This window comes from Catharus ustulatus, chromosome 2 (assembly GCF_009819885.2).
Source record: "Catharus ustulatus isolate bCatUst1 chromosome 2, bCatUst1.pri.v2, whole genome shotgun sequence".
In the NCBI taxonomy this organism is placed as follows: domain Eukaryota; kingdom Metazoa; phylum Chordata; class Aves; order Passeriformes; family Turdidae; genus Catharus; species Catharus ustulatus.
The window spans coordinates 104,855,825-104,868,998 of record NC_046222.1 but is presented as its reverse complement, the minus strand read 5'-3'; the positions used below and the strand labels follow the sequence as shown (position 1 = coordinate 104,868,998).

The 13,174-nt window shown below is 41.1% G+C and overlaps 1 protein-coding gene across 5 annotated transcripts in view; it reads left to right on the top strand.

The window, feature by feature from the left end:
• The window catches only part of MID1 (midline 1), a 240,584-nt gene that overhangs the window by 99,639 nt on the left and 127,771 nt on the right, over positions 1-13,174 (top strand). The gene's annotated exons all lie outside the window — the stretch shown is intronic.

The following is a 13,174-nucleotide window of genomic DNA, read 5'->3' as shown; positions in this document are numbered from 1 at the left end:
TGTTTTTGATTCTTGTTTTTTATAGTTTTAAGCAACAATGTACACTTAGAAGAGCCTTGTAGGAGGAAGAACAACTGGCTCTATCTTAAGACTGAATTAAAGATCTGTCCCAGTTTAAAAAGGCACTCCACTTCCTAAACTAGCTTATAATATGTTATTTTCTGGGTAGGCAATGGGAAAATATGAGGAAATTAGAAGTTTTCTAGGTTTTCTGTGTGGGTGTCATTCATTCAGTTCTCAGGGGGACTTTTATAGTACATGTCGAGGAAATGCATGTGTGAGGATTTTGCACCTGTAGTGCAAATGGAACATTTGTTTTACACTCTCTGAAACCATGGTGGGAAATCCCAGCTTCCTTGCCAGTTTTCTCTAAGTTACAGGAGGTGAGGAAGGGTGAAGAAAGAGAAAACATAGGTGATAGGAAGAGGGAAGGTATTTCTTGCTCCCACTAGCAAAATCATCACATTTTATAACTCTCTAAAGAGAGGGAAATTCTTGTCCTTGCAAAGCACAATGAAGGGCATTTTATATACTCAGGTTGGTCAGCTGGATGCACGTAGTCATCAGAAATCATTATCACCACAAGAGGGTACTTTGGCACAGGGGGTTACCAACAAGGAGTGCGAAAGAAGCAGAAATGTTACAGGACTGCAATAATAAAGTGCAAAATGCTCTGTGAAACGTGCACTTTACTCTCCTGAAATCTTTCTACCTAAAGAGTAAGCTTCAGGGATAATGAAGATTCCTAAGTGGTGGGTTAAAAGAGCAAGGCAAATCAGTCCAACAGAGAATGGGGGCGGAGGGGGAATGCTAAGGCACACACGTACCCTCCAGAGGAGGAGGAGGGATGGGGGAGACATTCCATCGCGAGGAGAGGCGCAGGCACAGGCGGGCTCGTTCTTGCCGGGCCGGTCCGCTCCCGTCCGGGGGGGGGATGGATGCGCGCTCCCGTCCGGGGGGATGGATGGATGCGCGCTCCCGTCCGGGATGGGGGATGGATGCGCGCTCCCGTCCGGGGGGGGATGGATGCGCGCTCCCGCAGGAGCGCAGCGGGGAGCGCCCGCCTGAGCAGCGCCGGGGTTTGTTCAGACACCTGCCTCTGCCGGGCCAGGGGAACAGCCTCGAGTATTCCTGTTGGTTTGCTGTGCACAGGCATTTTCAGTGTGGCAGGGAAAGTCTGTGGGCACTGCTAGGGACAAATTCCAGGGAGCTGGATGTCGAGGTGGTGCTGAGCTACTGTGTGCATCAGCGCCTGTCAGCAGAACTGTTTTAGTGGGAAATTAAGGTTGTGATGGGCTATGAAGTAACTGTATAAAACGTTTAGGAAACCCATTACAGCAGACACTTAGAAGCAGGCGAGTCATGTGCAGCTGGAGCCCTCACTCTGCTTCTAGCTGGAAATCGTTAAGGGAAGGAGTTGTATGCAGAGGGTGACTTTTCCATGGCCCTCCTATTCAGAGCAACAGAGAGCTCTTTTTTACCTTCTCTTACACCTTGTAATCATCTCTTCCTACCTGTCCTGTTGCTTTCTCTGGTGCTACTTTCCTCATCCTCACACCAGCTGGGAGGGAGTGGGTTAACTATTTCCTCTTCACAGGCTTTGGGGGTGCGTGCTCCCACTCTGAGAGGCTCTTGGTAGGACCTAGGGCTCTGTTTGGTGTAACAGAGTTAACCATCAAGCACATAGGCATATGGCAATGTACTGCAGGTGTTGGAATGAAACCATGTACTATGCTGATGACTGATCTGACCCAAGGGCAACCCACAGCTACTGAACAATAGCACACAGAAAGACAAATGCACTAATTTCCCCAATTGAAGAGGAGGAATTGCTGTAGAAATGTAATATGCAGCCTGTTGATAAGATTCAACCTACTTTACTACTGTGCCAGTCCAATAGTCTCCAGCAGTTCACAGGGGTTGGTGTAAATACTGGGCTGTGTGAATGAGACAGTATAACAAAGCAGTCGTTTTAGCTGATCATGGAAAACCTCAACAAAAGGTGTCTCTTGCTGTCTTGTAGAATAACCTCACAAATAAGGTTCAGCAAAGAAAATAGGAACATTTGTATCCTGTCTGGGAAACTAGGCTGAGCACAGTGTACCAGTAAAAGTTTAAGCATCCACAGGAAATATACCCATTTTCGTGTGTGCTGTAAGACTAGTGTTAGGAAGCAGAAGTGCAATTTTAAAGGTATCTTACATAGTTGCAAAATAATAAAAAAAAAGAAGAACAGAACAGACAAGAAAAAAGCCTTTACAAGTAACTTTTTTTTCCTTTTTTGCTTTGCAGAGTACTGAGATCAGTTTATGATTATAAAGTAAGGAAATTTGCAAATGATGGAAACTCCTAAAGGGGTGCTTAGCCTTCATGAAGGTGGAGTTGTTCTGTGGCTGGACACAGTTATGTGTCTGGATTCCATGAGTTTGCTGCAGAACTGGAGAGGGCACTGTGGGCTCTGTTTTGTTTCCTAAGCCTTCTTCCCAGAAAATCAAATGTTTGATGAATTTTAATACTTCATTTCATTCCCTTTCAACCACAACATGTCCCTGAAGTGCAGCTCGCAGGAGTGTCATTGACAAAAAATGCAGCTCCTTATTTTGGCCTCTTCCTATTGAAGTATCATTGACTTTGATCAAGGCAGTCTTGAGTCTTGAGCCTTTTGCTACATAAAGAGGTTCAACTTAACAACTGTTAACTGACAGGCCACCTAAAAATTAAAAACTGTTTCTAAGGCACAGAAAACCATTACAATTACTTATCATGTCTGCAGTCGTATGGCTTTTAGTGTGCATATAATTCACGAAGTGAATAAAGACTGCATACAATTTCAGTGCAAAACATATGCAAAATTCAAAATCACCCCCTTTCCTTTCAGCTGTTTAAGTTCTTAGCATGTGTTTCTTATTTCCTATTTTCTTTTGCATACCTTTTAAAATTCTTAATGCGTTCCTCTGTAGAAAAGTTGTATTTTTATCCTGAAGTTCTGTAATCCTTTTGCCTTATCTTATAGAGTTCATCCTGGGATGTTTTGTTGTTTGTTTGGCCTGTAAGGGAAGCATGCTGCCTTTTTTTGTATGTGTACCGAGCAGAAAAAAGAAAACAAGTGTACAAAGTCCGCAGGCTGGGAGTGTATCAGTTAATTAGTGGCTGGACATTGCTCGGTAGGAAGCCTGGCCAGGATTTTTTTGTGCATGTGTGTATGTGTGTTGTCTGCTCCCTTTGATCATTTGTGTGGTAAACAGACATGCAGGGTAGCTATAGCAACATGTGCTGTAGGTTGGTGGGAACAGAGGGGATGAGATCCCCTGACAAAGGGTAGTTTGTTAGAGTGGTTGGTTCTGATTAGAAAAAGGTGGCACCGATCAGGGCATTTAAAAACATCAGTTTTGTGAAACATAAATGAATGTTATCAGTTTCAAAGTAATGCTTGTTTCTGTAGCTCTGCAAGAGTAGATCATATGGAAGATTGGTGAGGAAGGGGGAGGGATAATAAAAAGCAGAGAATAACCCATTCACACTTTTGAATATAAAAATATTTACTCAATGTGTTTTATCTCATGGTGCTGCACTGTCTACGCAGTTTACAAAAGAAGCATTTGCTGGAGTCAAATTCTCAGAGATGATGATACAAATAGCAGTGTTTTTAAAATATGGCTTCAGGAGGCACTGATGATAATGTGATGTTAAGTAGTGCATCTGATCCATTACCTTTCCCTGATTTGTAAGAGTTCCACGTGCAATTTGCAATCCCAAGATCCTGTTCCTATTTCAGCAGCCTACCTGTAGAGGTCAGACTTGAAGCTCTCAAAATCTTCCCCTGATAGAATTTCAACCTAAAGCTATAAATCTACATATCCATACCCACTTTCCTCATTAACTTTATGTGGAATACCTTTAAAATAATGTTGGTTTTTCAGTGTCAGGTCATTAAGTAACACCACGTTCTGCATTGATGGAAGCCTGAAATACATCAAAATTCAGCTTCATTTCACGTCTTGAACAGAACCCAACCTAAAGCTTTTATTAGTGCCTGAATTATTTAGATGTGTATCTCTGTCTCCATGATCCCCACTAGGCCTCCTACCTTTGGTGAGGTCTGTCTGCAGCTCCCTCCCTCTGGCCTGCCCAGCCCTCTGCTGCGCTGGCTTCCCACTGCTGCCTGGTCTCAGGGCTTCCCCACTGGCAAGGGACAGGGAAGCAGGCAGTGCCACAGAGGGTTTCAACAACTCCTGAGCACTGCAAAAAGTTGTCAGACCTCAGAGTCCCTCCACAGAGTAGCACAAGAGGTAAGGGGTCTGCTGGAGCCTGGGGTCAAGGAAAAGGAAATGCTGGGAAAAAGGAGCTCGCGGTGATAAATGCTCAGGGAATCTGCTGAAGCTCAGAAAATACTTCAGCATTGGGAGAAACAGTTTGATTTGTCGGTGGGTGAAGACTGAGCTGAGAGAAAGGAGCAGACCAGTGTTCACATACAGCTGTATTAATTGCCTTTTGGATGTGCACTGGAGTTTGTTTAAACTGAATTTCAGACTTTGTAGGGTATTTCATTCTTTAGCCTGTTTTTGGTTCGGAGTCTTTATTACAACCGTGCAGCTTAGAGCTTGTAATGCTTTGGCAAGCTGTAAGGAATTACTTTATATCCCTGAGATCCCTGGCTTGCAGTGCAGAATCCAGCCTGTCTGAAAGCTGGGAAAAGCGCTAAATGGTAGGAAGCTGATTTTGATCTCTTTTCTAAACAGTAAAAATAGTTCTTAATTCTTTAAAATTCTTTCCCATTTGCTGTCATGTCATGGTTTTTTATCATTAGTATTTATATCTTCCCGGGGGATGTGGGAGGAGAAAAAAGCTGGCAAAGAGACAATGTTTGTTTGGCCCAAAAAGTTTTATCAACTTTGTTGATTGAATAAGTGTTGAGATAACTGGGTGCAAGAACAATTTTAAGATAGTAAACCAGATAAAAATAAAGTCCAGGCTTTTATTCCTGTAAAAGGAATAAAAGGACAGTAAATGAGGAGATCCATGGGGCTGATAGGATTTTTTTTATTGTAGTGTGATAGTCTTTTAGGAAAATACTTATGGAGGAACATTTTATGGCCCCAGAAAGGAGCTGGTGACATGCTATGACAGTCACTCCGCATTTTGGGGCCGGAAGGCCAACATATTTCTCATGCCTTAGCATCAGCAACAACATCTTCCCATCACTCTTCACCCAGGCTGCCTGTGCACCTGTGGGGCTCCAGTGTCTGAGCAGGTGCCCAAGACTAATGGCATTGACTCCTCTCTTCGGGTCTGCAGGAATTTAATTACTGAACAACTGCAGCAGGAGCTTAGAGAGACCCACCCCCCCACCAACACACACACACCAGGGTGGTAGGGCAGAATCTTTTGTGATTCTGGTAAGCTAATGCACTTTGCAGGCTCAGGTGAAGTGAGAGCTTGCTTAGATGAGACTCTCCCTCCTCCTTCTTCTCCCCTTCCCCCTCCCCCCCCCACCAACCCTGGGATTGTCCTTTCTTTTTTTTTTAACCTTTGAAATACTAGCTGAGACTGATGTTTTCTTTCAAAAAATACGGATAAATTAGTATTTTATGGTAAAATTGTTCACAAAAAAATTCTGTTCTCTTTTTTTTTTTTTTTCCAGTAGTCATCCCATATGGAAACATGATCTCTTTGGTTTTTATTATGTTTTGGTTTGGGGTTTTGGATTTTTGTTTGGGGTAGGATTTTTTTTTTTTCCCCCTTTTTAATTGGGCTTGTTTTGTCTATAAGTTTGGGGGTTTTTCCCAAGAGGTAATTGGAGACATGGGAAAAAAAAAGGAAGAGGAAAACTAAAGGGAAAGAGAAACACTCCACTTTTTCATACACTTGTGTTTAGAATTGGAGTTGCCAAAGCTAGGCACTCCATCATAAAAACAGCCAGCATCCGAGTTTCAAGGAACTCTTCATCACCAAGCAAGCTTCAAAAGTTTGGGAGGGGGTTTTGGTTTTATCATTGGATTGTACTGGTTTTCCCTTCCTAATATTATGCCCTTATTGCAAAATCTGTATGTATTTTACATGGAAGATGTACACTCTATTGACACCTTCTCCTTTGTGGACCACCAAGGTCTGCCTCTGTCTCCTGCCTCCACTTTCTTCCTTCTTTGAACCAGCTCCTGCTCCCTGGGCAGTGAGGTCTCAAGCCCTCAGCCTAGTCTCTGGTTCCACCTCAGCTCTGCATGCAGGGATACAGACACATCTCTCCCTTACTTGTGCTTCTGTTCTTCTTGGAATCACAAGAGGCTGTAGGCAGAAGCCTTCTGTAAATAATCTCACTGAAAAATACATATGTTGTAAACCTGATGTGCAGAGGAATAACAAGAATAAGGGAAGGGAAGGCTGCCCTGAGCAAGGAAAAGGACAGTTCCTTTCAGGGCACTGCATGGGGATAAAGCTCTTGGGCAGGGGCACTGTCAAGCGCAGACCAGGTTTGTCCATGTGATACTCACAGATTGTGTGTTCTCTGGTTGTGCTGTCAATACTGGCATGCATTTCCTCACTGAGAGATGTCAGCTATGTGGACGTGGTTTTGAACAACATAGGAAGCCTAGGTTTTGAATGTACAGGTCAAAATTTGCCCTATCCCACCAGCACCTATTGAAACAGGTAAATGGTTAATGACTTAATTTCTAACTGGAAAACATCAAATTATAGTTTAGACAGATTTCAAACTGGGATTTAAGCAGTTCAAAAGTGCACTGTATTGTTTTGGTCTAATTAACACAATATGGTGATAAGACATTAAAGCAGAGTGACAACACTATACATTGATAACAGGGGACATTAATGCCTGGAGACACAGTCTACATTGTAAAAATCTGAAAAAAAGGGCTTATTATGTTAGATAGGTCAATGTGATTTGACCTAGTTTTGCTTTGCTGCTTGGAAATTATGTCAGTATTTGTTATGTCATCTCCTTGGATGAGCAATTTAACATCCTTTTTGCATTGCAGTGTTGTCCTAATATTTTATATATTTACTTGCTCTCTAAAAGGATCCTTCAGGCTAATTCTAGAGATCTGGGAAAAACTGATACAAAACAAAAATCTCCTGAAACCAGCTTCCCTCTCATATATGTCCTCTGTGCAACAAAAAGGAGTAAATTTAGCCACAGCAAAATTATAGCTACAAATTCTGAAAAGTATCTTTTCCCCCTTGTATTTAAAACTCAATAAAGTTCATGAATATATAATGACTGTGCTAACTCATATAGCCATGTACACCTTTTCCATGGAGGCTTTTAATTGCTAAAACCCAGTATTTTTAACTTTATCTAGATGCTTATGTAAAATAGAGTGGCTTAAAGAAACACACTATATACTTTCCTGAAAGGTAAGGTCTCATAGAAAGTTGTCAGTGTTTCTCTTGGGGAAAAATTAGGTGTTTTTTCAATCTTCATCAAAATCACAAACCCTTTCCTTCATATTTATGTTTACATTGGTTATTTTCCTCTGCTGCCATCTGAGCTTGTAGGGCATTTGCCAGGGCTCAAATTGTGGTACATCAGAGAAAAACCAGAGGATTAGGTGTTTCTGTTCTTTGCTGTAATGGAAACATTTTGCTGTTACAGTATTTTGGTAAATGTTAGCAAAGGAAAGCTCCATCTCTTCCTTAGCTTTACCTATTTTCTCACAGCTATACTTCTTACTGTGTTTAACAAAGGTAGGGTATGGCAAGGTTGCACCTTTTGCTTCTTAGCATTTCTTGGTCCAAAATGGGCAGCTCTGAAGCCTGATTTTGCTTCTGCTCAAGTCAGTGTTATTGGGGAGGTCAGGTGTATCCCCTGTTCAAAATAGTCTTTTATTGTAGTTATTCAAATACATGTTTTGTGACAAATGCTAAATAGATCAGGTGGTAACATGAGAGCAAAATAAGGCTTTCTTTCTCAATTCTTTTTTTATAATTTTTGTTTTAATTCTTATTTTATTGAATAATAAGAAAATGTTTCTTGAGTTTCAGCACAAGCTTGTTCCTTACAGTGTCAAAATATTCTAAGGAGCTAAGTAAGACCTGTATAAGTTCTTCACCATTTCGGCACGAAAGCATCTTCTCTTCAAAAGGTCCTGCTTACTCAGAATTTTCAGCTCAAGTAAAATTAAAAATTGTAATTGCTATCTGAATTCTTTGAGCATACTTCAGATGCAAATGCTCTTACATCCCTTGTTAACCAGCTTAATTGGAACAAAAGCCCAATATGAATGTGTGTTCAGAGGTGCCTCTTCTTTGCCATAACAATTGCTCTTGATCCCTAATTAAGCCTTGTTACTGAAGGTTAAAAAAAAATCCTCCCACAATTTAACTCTTCTTGCATATCTTGACTGCAAAAGAAACTGTCAGGGGAGAAGTCTGCTATTGCCTCCCATGTGCCTCCTCCTTTGAAACAGAACTAAAGTGTAAAGTGCTTATGAAGGATTAGCAATGACTGGAAAGAAATATCACATATCCCCCAAGTAGTAAAAACCTCATGCATGAGGAAGATGATGACTGTGGGCTGACAAGATGTTCACATAGCTAGAAAGACTGTGCAGGGATTCATGGAAAGTGCTCACTGTACTCTGGAGATTATCTGGCCCAACCTTGTCTTCAGCACAGGTTGCTACAGCAATTTCCTTGAACAATATTGAGAATTTCCAGTGCATGAGAGTCCACTGCATTCCTGGGCAGCCTCTTCCAATCTTCTTTTTTTTTTTCCTTTCAATCCAGACAGAATTTCTCTTGCAGCACTTCATGCCCATTGCCTCTTGCTCTGTCAGCAGGCATCCTTGTCTAGAGAGTAGCTCTGTTTCCTCTGTAACGAACTTCATAGATATTCAAGGAGTGTGATTAGATCTCCTTTGAACCTTCTGTTCTCCAGTCAGAATACACCTGTTTCCTTCAACCTTTCTTCTTAAGTCAAGTGCTACACCCTAATAACCCCAGTGGCCTCTGCTGGACCCTTCAAGTTCTCCAGCTGAGGGATCACAAGTGGTCACAGTATTCCAGGTGTGACCTTGGAAGGGAAGTGAAATAGCCATATTTCTTGGGTTACTGACTGCACCCTCACTGGTGCAGCCCAGGAGGCTGCTGGCCACCTTCCCTGGGGGACACCCCACTGCTCCCAGCAGCTCCCTGCCCCAGGTCCCCTTCAGCAGAGCTGCTGCTCCAGCCCATCAGTCCCCAGCTTGTGCTGCTGCTTGGGATTACTTCTTTCCAGGTACAGAACATTACATTTATCTTTGTTTAAGCTCACATTATGGCTTAGATGATAAGGTTACTTCGTGGCCTCCAAGAGGGACTTCCTGGCCAACATAACAAAACAAAAACAAGCCCCCAAATTTTCCCAGTTAAAGTTCATCTTATTGTGTGATTGCTCACAAAGGGCTTTAGTTATTCCTCAAGCATCATCTGTCTTTCTGGACCAGAAATCCTGGGGTATTAGGTCATGGATTTTGTCTAATTTGTCTATTTCCATGATGTTTTCTATTGTGTGTTTCTATGAATTTATACCTCTAAATGTTGTAGAAAAGTTAGCTTCAGGAAGATAGATTGTCATTTTCATATTGAAAATCTGGAAACTGTTACTGGACAAAACAGGTTTATGGAGAAATGCACTTTATTTCCCCATTTATCTTGAGCTGATGATGTATGTATGCACCAAAAGAGACTAATAACCAATGGTGCTGATTTTTTTTTTCTAATGTTCCCTTGAGTTTTCAGACTAATTCCAGTACACTTTCTTAGTCCAATGATTTTTTTTTTTTTTTTTTTTTAGCTCTTTGAGTCTTGCTGTTCCCCACCCTGACTAGGTCTAGGTTTTCTGTTACTGCCTCCTCACTTCTCTGTCCTGTTTTCCGCCCTCCTGCTCCTTCCCCAGATATCTGAACAACCCCATACCTCTCAGAACTGTAAGGTACATGCAGGGGAAAGAGAGGGGAAATGATGTCTCAGTCCTTCCCCTGTTTCAAATGGGCATTTAACCTCATCAGGGAGGTGTAACTCCTGGCCCTATCACTGTGAAGCTGGAAGCTTGGTCACAACAAAGAAGAAAACTGATTTTTCCCGCTCTCTTCCTGTCCTTCTAACACTGAACTGGATATTGAATCTATTCTAGCCTTTCTGAACATCTTTTGGCAGATGTTTGTGCCATTGATTGGCGCTGTGCCAAGGAATGTCAAAGCATGTTTGCTTTTTGAGGTACTTGGGCTAAAGGAAGGGGAAGAGAAAGGAAAGAGGGGAAGGTCTGGCTGTTTGTGTTATTCCTACATAATAGCAGGGGAAGCAGCTCTACTTTTTTGAGAGGAGTACATTTTAAAGTATCAGGATGCATTCCTGAGACTAGACTACGTCACTTAGAAAATAAAGTACATTAGAGAGGCACAGAGGGAAAACAACTGTGTGGGAGAGGAGACCCGGAGGAACTCTGTAGAGAAGGAAAAGACTAACCAATCTGTTTTCTTCAAACTGCATTAGGAAAGCAGAGGAGCAGTCTTTATGTAGAAATTGAGGATGAACCTTGTTTGAAAATCTTGAGGATGAAAATAGGATTTTTCAGTGGTACAAAGTCAGAACTTGCCTTGGTAAGCACAAATAAAAGAGAGAGGAAGTGTACAGAAACTTCAAGAATTTGGAGACAAAGAGAGGGAAGGTAGAAGACAGAAAGGTGAAGAGGATAAAGAAGGCTCACAAAGGGGGTCAAACACTTACAACCTCCACTGGAACAGTGTGGCACTTCTCTTCTGGAAAGAACCATTCCCAATGGTATTTTCTTCACCTTTGCATTGCAGGGTGAAGGTGTAATGGGATAATCAATGGACTTTTGCTTTATAAATCCTCTGGAAAACTAATTTCCTAGCAAGCTTTTCTTTGCAGTGTATTTTTAAAATTCCTAAGAGTATTCTGGGATGTTGGGTATTTTAATGTCTGTAAAAAGCAGCTAAAATATAAGGCTTAGTTTTCTCATCAAACTGCAAGGCTTCTGACTTTTTCAGTCTTGAGGTCATTATAATAGTGTGTGCAAATAAATGGTCTGTACCACACTGTGAAACCTTGCCCATGAGGGTTAGAGATTAATGTAATCCTTTAAAAAGTCAAATGTACCAAGAACTTTAGACATCTTCATTTCTGAAATTTTTTAGCTGGACTTCTGGGGCAGCATCAATGTAAAAAATCCTGAGAATAATTTTTAATTAATTTTAAAAAATTTAAATTTTAATAATCCAACAGCATAAGATGCTGTTAAAAAGGGCTTTGTTCCAATTTTATGACATTACCCCTAATGAGCTTGTAGATCTTCCACTGCATGAATAAAGACTCACCCTGCAGAAGTGACAATTCCAAAACTTCTCCCCCACAATTCCATGATTGCAGTTCCAGGGGAAAAGCTATTTTTTTGTGATAAAGACATTTGATGTTGTCATCTCAGTAAAAGGTGTATAACCTAAGTGGAGAGATGTACTATGCTGTACTTCAGGCCAGGCATGAGTCCAGCCATTAGAGCTGCAAGGCCAATTAAAATTAATTTTCCTAACTTTGAATTGTTTCATTTGAAAGTTCCATGCAAAGACATGCATAGGAGATTTAAAAGATGCATTAATGTGCTCTGCTGAGCAGATCTACACTAAGCAGTACTGGGATGGCATATGCACTGCAGGAAATGAAACAAGCTTGGGGATTTGCTCATATTTACAATAGACATTTATTTACTTAGGGTGTTCTTTCTTGTGTAGGGTGAAAAGGTTACATATGTCTTCAGGTGATAATGGACAAATTATTTAATTAATAGGGGTGATTTTGCTCCAAACCAGAAGGTCAAGAATCTTTGCCCAGTGTGTGGGAAAGAATGATACTCAGAGTGATTAACACCCAGAGGAAATTTCTGAGTTTATTTTGGCTGGTCTACAGCTGATAATTCCCTTGGCTAAAAGAATGCCCAGCTCCATGTCAGTCACCATTTCCAGAACTCAACTCTGAATAGCAGTTATTGCTCACACATGTTGGTCTTGTCAACTCTTGTTTCAGAAACAGGATGCAAATTGGCACACAGGTAAACTATAGTATTTGGGGACTTTGTTTCTACCTTGCTGTTGAAAGACTCCAATTTTATAAAAAGGAAATATAGCAAGGTTCTTGGTATGTCTGTTTGTATGAATTAAGAGACTTCATGCCACACTACTTTGTTTTGTGGGCAGAAGAAATTTGACAGAGGTAAGGAGAATGGGAAAAACAAAGTCCAGTAACTCAGAAGGGCATGAGGAGCATCCACTTGAAGTCTTAATCATACAAGTAATGAAATAAGTCATAGTATCTCAGAAAATATTTAAGGAAGTTGGTATAAAAGATCAAAAGCTATAAAAACCTCCAGAATAGCTCAGAATGAGGAAGATAAATTGCTGGTGTTCTTGCACTAGCACAAAATTATTTGGAGGAAATTGCAAATACTAAGAAAGGATGCTCCATAAAACAATCTAAATCCCCAAATCTGACCTGGGAAATTTCTGCCTGGACTCTAGATGTCTTATCAGTTTAACTCTGAGCATGTAAAATGCATTGACCACGTTTTCCAAAGATTCAGAGCATTTTATTTCAGTGGATGAAATAATTCACAGATGTTTCACCATGCCAAAACTTGGCCGTAGTTTAAAGCATCATTTCAAAGGTTTGGTACAAGGTTGTGTTTTTAATATTTTGCAGATTTACCTTTATCTTTTGAATACAAATGTGCTGGGGCAGGAATCCTGGGCTTGGGTCAGTCCGCGGTCTGTTACGTTTCCATATGTCTGCACTGCAACTGAGGAGTTTATTATTCAGCTTGTTTGGGTGGTGACCTCCAGTTCTCCCAATCTAGCAACATAGGCATTTCTACTTTCATGTCAGCCACTATATGTCCTTTATTCACCTCGGGGGGAGAACACAGTCTAAATCAATTTATGCTGCTCGTTTTCTGATACCTGTTTATGCTTCCCTCCAGAGTGCCCAGAAGTTCAGCAAAGACTTCCTGCAGTTAAGTGGAAGGCATCAGGGAACAGCTCAGATACAGAAACCACAGCAATTGCCCCAACAAAACTTAGGAACAAACACAGGAACTTCTGTCTGAAAACTGATGTGAAAAAACAGTGGAGTGAAAATTTTAAAAGCATGAGTTGGGCATGATATTTAT